Source organism: Sinocyclocheilus rhinocerous, unplaced genomic scaffold (assembly GCF_001515625.1).
Source record: "Sinocyclocheilus rhinocerous isolate Xijiao unplaced genomic scaffold, SAMN03320098_v1.1 scaffold48, whole genome shotgun sequence".
NCBI lineage: Eukaryota > Metazoa > Chordata > Actinopteri > Cypriniformes > Cyprinidae > Sinocyclocheilus > Sinocyclocheilus rhinocerous.
In genome coordinates this window covers 206,281-216,953 of record NW_015635971.1, presented here as the reverse complement: position 1 = coordinate 216,953, position 10,673 = coordinate 206,281, and the positions used below count along the sequence as shown (strand labels likewise).

At 36.3% G+C, this 10,673-nt stretch overlaps 1 protein-coding gene across 4 annotated transcripts in view; it reads right to left on the bottom strand.

The window, feature by feature from the left end:
- The window catches only part of LOC107747514 (epidermal growth factor receptor-like), a 53,864-nt gene that overhangs the window by 23,698 nt on the left and 19,493 nt on the right, over positions 1–10,673 (bottom strand). The window lies entirely within an intron of this gene.

Here is a 10,673-nt window from a genome sequence, read left to right as displayed (position 1 = left end):
ATTTACAAAATATCTTCATGGAACATGATCTTTACTTAATATCCTAATGATTTTTTTTTTTTTGCATAAAAGAAAAATCTATAATTTTGACCCATACAATGTATTTTTGGCTATTGCTAAAAATATACCCCAGCGACTTAAGACTGGTTTTGTGGTCCAAGGTCACATATATTTGACTGTATTTTGACCAAATAAATGCACATAAGAGACTTTATTAAAAATAATAAATTCTAAATAATAAAACGTCATTGTACATTAGTATTTAAATCAATTAATAATAATTAATAAACAATTACAGTCTTGAGCCTTCTTGTGTATTTCACATTTGTGGAATTTTAGCCCATTTTGCAATGCAAATTTGTTCCAATTACACAAATTAGACGGAGAGAGATTGTAGACTGCAATTGTCAAGTCAAACCACAGGTTTTCACTTGAATTGAGGTCTAGGCTCTGGCCAAGCAATTTCGAAATCGTCATTAAATACAAACAAAAGACTAAAATGATTGTAATAAATCAAATGAGGCTGTAAGAGCCAGAGCCAATCTGAGGCATGTAGGTGTCTTTTGCAGCTAATGAACCAGTCAGAATTCAGTGTAGGTGGGCGTTTGTTTTAAGTGCTCTGAGCGGCAACGGAAACCAAGATAAACAGTGCTCGTGGCAGAGAGCTCCTCTGAATGGTCTGAGCACTTGCTCTTTCTCACACACTCATTTGGGAAAAAAACGACATTTACTCAGTCTGTCCATTGGCTATTGCTGCAGAGACCATTATGAACTGTAATTCTGACTAAAAGGCAAAAATAGAATTAAAACAACTAAAACTGTGAGGTCTCATTGAATAGTGAAAGAATTAGTCATCAACAGCTCCTATTTTGCACCACAAGATATCCCCAATAAGACAACCAGCAGTTTCCACTAATCGATGCATTGACTGTAAAATTGTGAATAATTACATTATTGTGTATGTAATAATTAAGTTATCGTGTAACAGAAGACAGACCCAGTTATTTCACAAGTGACTTCCTAAGACATCACTTGATTAGCTGCAAAGGGTGATGGGAATTCCCACTGATTTGAAGGAAATTAGCATTTCAAAATGTTAGATGAGACACATATGACAGACAAAGTAACCTCAATACAAATATAAATCAATGATTCAACAATTATGTGTTCATGGGTCATGGTGGTCTCTGTCTGTCATTTCAACTACAGACTTTTTTGATTTGTGATTTTTGATATATATTAATTTTTTTATTGCTTTATCCTAGCTACCTCGATCACTATGCAATGGTCGACCCTATTGCAGTGGTCTTCAACTGATGAATGGTGACCTAAAATTGTTTGCAAGTCTAATTCACAAAAAAGAAAAAGAAAAAAAAAGCAGTCATCATAGTGATATTTTAATATAATTTAGAGTTTATTACAGTTTTTTTTTAAATGCCCCTAGTATGCCATTTCGACTATTTCCTTTCATGCAGTGTGTAATGTAGCTGTATGTGAATGTAAACGATCTGCAAAGTTGCAAAGCTGGAAAGTCGAAATTAAGTTATTGTCTCCCAAAAGAAAGAATCGACTCCTGCGCTGTGAAAGTAAATTTGTTATATTTTCACTTCTGAAAGATGAGGCTGCAAAGAATCAGTGGCTAATATAATTTTTTTCCACTGTATAACAGCAGTACAACCCCAATTTATTATTTTTTTCCCGGTCAATTTACTGAGGACTGCTTCTCTAATCTCATGGAGTTCAATGCAGGATTCACAAAACACTTGCTCTTGAAAGATGGATCAGTGCCCAGTTTATTTGGACCAGCTGACTCCACTGAATCACAACCTGTGAGTATGATAAATAATAGATGATTATATTTTCTATTGAGTTATTTGGACCAGCTGACTCCACTGAATCACAACCTGTGAGTATGATAAATAATAGATGATTATATTTTCTATCGAGTATTCAAAATACAGAACTATGGCAATGGGCGTATCGTTTCCGACGCGCACTGTACCAGTAGACCAATCACAACAGACTGGGTCATCTGACCAGTCAGAGCAGAGTAGGCTCACAGAAAGGAGGGGTTTAGAGAGACTGAATCTTAGAACTGCTTCGAATGAGTTATTTGAGAATCACTGGAAAATGAGGTGATTAAAATGCATATTTTGAGAAAACAAAAGTGTTTTTTGACCTTGCATGCATGCAGTTGTAGGAGACTCCCAAAACAATTTTAGGAACCTTAAAAATGGCATAATAGGGGCACCTTAATACTTTGAATTTTAGTTTTTAGTCTTTGTTTTTTGTATTTTTACTTTTCATTTTAACTTTAATTCAAGGTTTAGTAATTTAGATATGGACTTTTGTTTTTTATTTATTGATTTATTTAAATATGTCTATATAGATTTTACTATTTTAATTCAGTTTTAGTTGTTTTAGCACATCATCATTGCTTTGGCAACTAGCTGTTTTTTATTTTTTATTTTATTTCATTTCATGTTTATTTCATGAGCTGCTCGTGTGTAAAAGAACACAGTGCTGTGCTTCACTATGAAACACACAGCTCATATATTTAAGTCAGTCTCAGCCTTTGCGATTTGATAATCTCACTAAGCCATATCATGATTTAATCATGATTTAATTATGGGTTCACTTGCAACTAGTATAAATATGGTTTATGCTGACCACAATGCTTTTTTATGGTGAATTATTGTATGCCATCAGAATTTAAGAGACCAAATTTAGAAACCAAATAGAATAATTTGGCATACTGTTGGGCCTATGGAGTTCATGTTGATTTGATACATTTCAATGTGGATTTTATGTTGGATTTTGTGTTGATCACAAGAAGGTCAACTCTGGGTCCTGAACCAATACCAGTTGAAAACCACTGGACTAATAAATCATATGGTGCAATGTCAGTGGTAGAAAACGATGTGTGGGTGGCAATTCAGATCATTAATAGGCTTAGATAACAGAGAGGCCAAACAACTCAACCAGTCTCAGTTCAAAGTTGTTTCTAGTTTTAGGACAAACTCCACTTTCAAGAAAAACTTATGTTAAGAGTTTTTAGGAGCCAACTTGAGACATTGAGACCAGGTCTTGAAGAATGGAGCTTTATAGTCACACAAGTACAGTAAGTGTCTCTCTCTATAAACACTGAATGGATGAACTGTACAACACAATTACAGAATTCACTCCTCCAAGTCTTCTTAGGAAAACTCATAGTATTGTAGCTTTGATGAGGTTTTGAGATGGAGTAGGGGCAATTCTCGCTGTTGTGAGGTTGTTGGGTCACATTCTTTAACGTGTCTGGTCTTGAAGGAAATGCTTATGCTTGTAAACAACTGAGCGACAGAAGTCTCAAAAAGGTGCTTAAAATGGCATTAAAGGGATAGCTCACCCAAATACGAAAATTCTGTCATTTACTCAACCTCGTGTCATAATTTCTTCTGCAGAACACACATTTTTAATGTTTTAACTGTGTTTGTCCATTCAATGAAAATCAGTGGGGTCCAAATTTGAATTGTATGGACAAAAAATTAAATTTTCAAAATATCTACTTTTGTGCTCCACAAAAAAAAAAAAAAAAGTTTTGCAAATGAAAGTGAGTAAATTCTTATTGCTGGGTGTACTATTTCTATGAGTAAAAAAAAAATATATATCAACAAAATGATCACCAACCTTGACTATTTTAGACAACATATTTCCTGATTGTGTAAAAGTAGTTCCAAGTGTGACACATTTCAAAACTGAAACTATGGTTTATTCATTTACTCACTCACAGGACAAACCTGTAGCCACATCCTTGCTTCTTTCATTTTAGTGCATATGTTTTTCTGCTTTAAAAAACATGTAGAAAAGATTATTATTATTATTTTAGACAACAAAGCTTATCTTATGTGTGATATACCAACAAATTGCAAATACCAACATGTTCTCACTCCCAAATCGTCACATATGAATGCTTAGACAGGACTCCTTGGCAATGGGTATCCTTTAAGCATCATTTTTCAACATGCAGGGTACAGCATTACTTTTATGGAGAAACCTCTGGTGTCAATACAAAGATGCAAAGGGCATGGGAAATGTATCATCATTGAATTATATATTGGGGGTATAATACTATCATTATGATAAATCTAACGTAAAACAATCCAAGTGTTCTGAGGGCAAACGATTAATTTGTGTGAGGAAAAACCCCAAAAGTGATCATCATCTCCAGCCATATTACAAAGACATTCAAAAATTGCTGCCTGAAGAAGCCTTACTTCTGGTTTCATTGCGAAATACCATTGCCTCTCGTATGTTTGTGACCGATTGTGTCATGCGAATGTTCGGATTTATCTTTTGAATGGGACATGACTGCGTTAATGGAGTAGGAACAGTTTTGGCAATTAAAATATGAAGTTTTATGAAGGGTTTCCTCAGAAGGGCTTATATTTGAAAACTCCTGTCACAGCATTCAAATAAAATATGACATGTAAACTTAATTTTATGCCTTAGATACTGTGGAAATGATTTTCCAGAGGGAGTTTTGATGTATAATCTCATTTGTGCCCAACAGTTAAAGCAACTTGGCAAAAGTCGTAAGTAGTTCTGAAGAACAGAAGAGTGCTTCTGTTATGAGGTACAGCTTAGTAGGAAAAACTGAGGATGAGAAAACAGGTTCCCTGTGCTCTGCTTTACTCTTACTGCAATAAAAGTGCGTTTCATAGCCCAGAGTCAAGCCATCAGCCCACCTCCTACACACAGGACAAGATAAAATCATAAACAGAGCCTTAATGGTGTTATCTAGGACGGCCAATATGGAGTTATTAATTTCCTGCGTCTGTCACTGGCAGAATGAAGGCTGTCTGGAGCGGATGACAGGTTGCATAAAACTTATGACGTCCTGAGACAGTAGGATGTTTTCCATTCATATAGATGATACTGTAGCATGTGATGAAGAAATCATGGCCAGAGGTACCTAACGTCACTTGTTTCTTCGTTAAAGCTTGAGTTGGCTCACTTCCTTCTAGCAATGCTTCTGGCCCAGTGCCATAATGGCAAAAGTAAGGTGTGGCTTTACCTAGGCTGGCTCAATTTCAGTAAGTATACTGTTCTTCTCCAGATATGACGTAACTGTGTGAGTGTTTCTTCTTGCTGCTGGCTGTAGGTGTGCTGAACGCTCTTCATAATGTGTGTTCCCATGCACTCACACTACAGGTTTAACACCAAGTACCTGAGTCATGAAAAACATGTTGCAATAAAGGGAAGAAAAATGCATTTACCATCTGTTCACGCATTTTAAATGATCTTTCTTGAAGAGGGTGTGAGCATATTTGGTTTCTTTAGCATGTTACTACAAAATTATTCAGAAAAGGCTTGAAAAAAGGTTTAGGTGGTTACCATGACCAGTTAGTTCCTGCTGTGAGATTCTATCTTCCTTCATTCTTAACATGGGTGTAGACATTTTAATAAAAGGTAAATTTGCACTTTTTTCAGGCAAGTGTGTTCACATAGAGGTTTTCAAGGGCCAGTGTGAATAAATCTAAATTTTAATTCAAAGAGACAAGATAGTCTATGCATGACCTGACGTTTTATTTGAATCCAAAATGACATGCCAGGAAATCCCTAATATGGCCAAAGGAGCTGAATAAAAAGCAGAAATGTTTTGACTGATGGAAACGTGAAGACAATAAACACACAATTGCGACAATGTATGGTTTATGTGTGTTTTTCCAAGTCATCTCCAGGTAATAAATAAATAAAGTATATGAATAATGCAGTGCTATTGACAGCATTTATTACAGTATAAGAACTGTAAAATATATTTTATGCCCTATTCTGTGATAAAAATGGAAAAATGTGTTTGTAGTATATAAACCAATCATATTTTTTTTTCATAGCAACATGTGTTCATCACAGCACTAAATAATGGCCAATCCATAAAAATAATACTTCTTTCAAAAAAGAAATTGAAGTAGACATATGATAATTCATGCTTTTCTAATTAAAGTGTACTATATTTTATAATAGGATCTTAAATCACAAATTGCAAATCCATCAGAACCAAACTGAACCGAACCGAAAACTGTGGTTAAAAAAAGGTATGTATTGAACCGTGGGCTAACTGTATTGTTACATCCCTAAAGGCAATGCCCCTGCTCTTAAAAATAAAAGTTGCGAAAAGAAGCTTTCAGTGAACAGTTTTAAAAAGAATAATTATTTTAAAGTGTTCCTCCAATATCTGATCTTAAACAATGTGTGTTATTGAGATATTTTGTTTTAGCTAATCAAAAGAGCTATTTCTTAACCAGTTAACGCTATGCTAGACTAGCAGGCTAAGCTGTTAGCTTGCTAAAGCTAATTGAAAACACAAAGAAAGACAATTGTTAATTTGTCCATTTCAGCTTTCCAGTTGAATTAATATAATGTAATTTAAAAGTTATTAACATCCTTTTTTTCACAATTAAAGGGCAATTCAGTAGTTTTTTAGCTAGCGATATCATTGCTGTTCTTTGTGTACTTTAAGTACCAATACCATGATGGTGTTAGTCTGCACTACCATCTATTGACGTGGTTCATCATGATTGTATCTGAGTTTTATGGAAATTACACTGATATTAGTGAGTTTTAGATCTATACCAGTGGTTCCCAAACACGTTCCTGGAGTAATAATATTAATAACAATAACCCTCACAATGACTTTATACTGTAATTATACATGCCTCCGTGCCAGCTTTGTGGTTTCATCAATGGTATTATTAGTCCTAACTTGTTTTGTAATGCTTAATATGTTCATAATAATTAAATACTATTAAAATACTGGCAACAAAAATAAACACATATTACACACACACACATATAACACATACATTTGAGGTATTTATTATTTTTAGTGTCTTGAAACTCTCCCTAGCAGCATTTTGCACTCAGATAAGATGACAGTGGTCGTAGAGTGCGTTAGTTTTACATTAGAATGAATACGTTACCTACAGGTGATTAACGAATATTTTTTTTAAATCATCCACCAAATTATCATCACATCTCCATCATCTCTTGTAAGTTAACAACGCCACCTCAGTAAATTAGTAAAACCTTAAACTGAGTTAATGCCTAAAAATAATCAGGGCTGCCAACTCTCATGTATATAGAGTGAGACTCACGCAATTGACACTTTTCTCACGCTCTCACGCACGCCACACATCCATTTTCTCACGCAGTGAAAAGCACCCCAAGTTGAAAATGTAATAGGACATTGGCAAAACAGATTTGCTAAACGCTCCAGTGCGTATTTGTGTTTGCGCTCTGTAGAACGTAGCGTTGAGCAATGTAGCCAATCACAGACAGATCTGTTGATTCTTGAACACCTCTGATTGGCCGTTCCGTTCAAATAAACGCCGGATTTTGTTCCGCACACTCGCGAATCCTCTCACTGTAACACAATGTAAATAAGAGGTTCATTGATTATGAAGGAACTTTGTGAGATCGCGATGAACTCAAGTGACACATTTTTAGTGATTATAAAGGAAGTGCTATTTGTGCACTTTCTAGGCTAAATATAATCCGTTCAGAATTTAAATAAAATATGTTTTTTTTTTGTTTGATGCGACAAGCTTTGCTCATCAGCATTTGGCAATTATCTGCCATCCTTCTCCTCATCTCTTCACCTCTCAAGCTCTGTCAGGTTGGATGGGGGCGGACACACATTTTCAGGTTTCTCCAGAAATATTTGACTGGGTTCAATCCTAGGCTCTGGCTGGGCCACTCAAGGACTGTGTGCTTAGGGTCATTGTCCTGCTGGAAGGTAAACCTTCTGCCCAGTTTGAGGTTCTGAATGTTCTAGACTAGGTTTTCATTAAGGCTAACTCAATATTTTGGTGCATTGAGCGTTTCTTCTACATACTTTCGCAAGGCACTGTGTATATATATATATATATATTTTTTTTTTTTATTTTTTTTTTATATAAATACCCCCCACCCAACCCGCTGTGGAAATTCTCACTCAAAAGTTGAACTCAAAAGTTGGCAGCCCTGAAATAATATATTTTAATATTAATAATGCATGAAATAAACGTTAACGCAGAAATAAGAAAGATGTCAACTGCATCTCTCATTCAAACGCGCTCGCTCCCGCTCTCTCTTCCAGCTCGCCAGTCCTCTCCGCATTGGATTGTGGGAAATAGTGCTTCAGCGAGTGTACATCGGTTGTACACTCGAAATCAGAGAGGATTGTGGGTAAAAAGTAGTGAACGCATGTAGGGAATGAACTCGTTCACTCAGAATTCGGACAGCACTACAAAATGGCCGACACCCAATATAGTGCACTATATAGGGGATAGGGAGCGGTTTCGGACACAGCTTTGGAGTCTCTACTAATGAGCTGATGATCTGAATCAGGTGTGTTTGATTAAGGAGACATGAAAACACCTGTCCAACAAAAAAAAAGAAGCAATTTGGGCATCACTACTAAGGATTTTCTTAATTTTCAAATCTTTCCACCTTGTGTATGCCATACAGCTGTTTCTGCTCATTTTTTGTCTTTGTCAGCTTTTGTGTATTGGTCTTTTTCACTTCTTCAGCCATACATGTACTGATTCTCCCATTGTCTCCATTGGAAAAACAAGATAATAAGTGTGTTAAATTTTCGCTTCTCGCATTACCAAACAACACTATGCTACTAGCATATGAGCCAGTAACCTACGAGCCTGAGAATTATTTCAAACACTTTTTAAGAAAAATTATTATGAGTACAGTCTTCATCTTATGTGATTGTACGCCATTCCTATGACTCTTTACAAAAATGAATTACTGTATAGCATCAAGTTTATCCCCACTTTGGCTTAAAGATTTTTCTGGAAGATTGATAGTACAAAAGAGAACATATGTTTTTTTTTTCGGTCACACTTTATTTTAAGGTTTATGAAAAGTAATTGTGATGTCTCTGAATCATGCATCTTGGATCTTGAGCTCAAGGCTTTAGGTTTAAAGAGCAGTTTAAACCCCTCAGGACCACTATCCATTTTAATGAGGAAAATAAAGCTTTTACTCATGTCTTCCGGTGCGTTAAGCCCACACTTCCCTCTCCTGGTAGGACTGAATTGTTTGAGGCTCAGCAAAGGAGGTGTATTCCGCTACATATGGCGCAATGTAAACAAAGATAGCATCACAACACAATGAGGGATTCTCAGGGTGTGGATGACAATAATGTATTCTGGGTCTTTGAAGCCTAATTCTGAGATTCCAACTGGGATTGGTTCCAATGAGTGGGATACAGACTCCAAACTGTGGAGATGTGGGGGTGTTCCAGATCAGGGACTTGAGGAACACACAGGAAAAAGATGGAACAAACAGAGACACACATCTACACAAAAACACCACCACTACCATTTGGATGGCAATAAAACAGAGAGAAAAAATGCCCTTCTGACATTTCAGGAAGTTCCTTGTATGGGGTCAGTCATTGCGTTACTCCAAACCCAGATGCTATAGTGGCCTCTGGGGAGCTAGAAAGGGCAGATTTGAGAGAACTGGGAAGGAAGACACGTGTTTGAATCAAGCCAGACGCAAAACACCCAGAGAAGAGCCATGTATTTTATTTCACAGAATGTACTTTAAATGCATTAATGGATTTACTAGCAGAAAGTGATACTGTGTTGACTTTATTACACCCACTGTAAAGCTTCCTCCTCTGTTGCGCATGAGTATGTAGGCTTCAGTGCTGACTGCTGAGGAGTAGCAAACGTAACAATACTACTAGTTTAACAACATTTTCAGTTGCATAACACTTGCTCAGTTGTTTGACAATAGCATAGATTTTCCATTCAAAAACTACTTTTTCCAAGTGTGAGAAAATGCTGAAAGGCTGTTTGTCATGGTGTTTAATTTTCGGTTACAGCTGACGTGATTTTGGAGCGATGTAATCATTGACCAAAATAGTGACATTTCATTAGTGCTTCTCCGATGGCATGTTATGACTGTTTTTTATTACGGCCCGCCCCCCCAAAGGCACCCCCCGCCCCACTTGAAGGTCAAGTTAATTTTATTTTCTCCATAGCGCCAGATCACAACAGAAGTCATTTAAAGTTACCTTTCATATAGAACAGGTCTATACCTTGTTCTTTTATTAAACAAACTAAATAGCCTTATGTTATTTATCTTATTTACACGCCGGCATGTCAATTCTGTCTCTACGTTACAATCTGTATTGTTAAAAGCGCTATATAAATAAAGGTGACTTGACTTGACTTTCATATAGAACAGGTCTATACCTTGTTCTTTTATTAAACAAACTAAATAGCCTTATGTTATTTATCTTATTTACACGCCGGCATGTCAATTCTGTCTCTACGTTACATGGTCGCGCTCTCTGCAGTCTGCATCGCGCACAGCAGAGTTTCGCTCTGATGCGCACACACAAGTGAGCACACTCCCACTCCCACTAGTATTTGTGAATATTAAAGGGGTCATATGATGTTGCTAAAAAGAACATTATTTTGTGTATTTGGTGTAATGAAATGTGTTTATGCGGTTTAAGGTTAAAAAAACACATTATTTTCCACATACTGTACATTATTGTTTCTCCTCTATGCCCCGCCTTTTTGAAACGCGTCGATTTTTACAAAGCTCATCAGTCTGAAAAAGCGAGGTGTGCTGTGATCGGCCAGCTATCCAGTGCGTTGTGATTGACCGAATACCTCAAG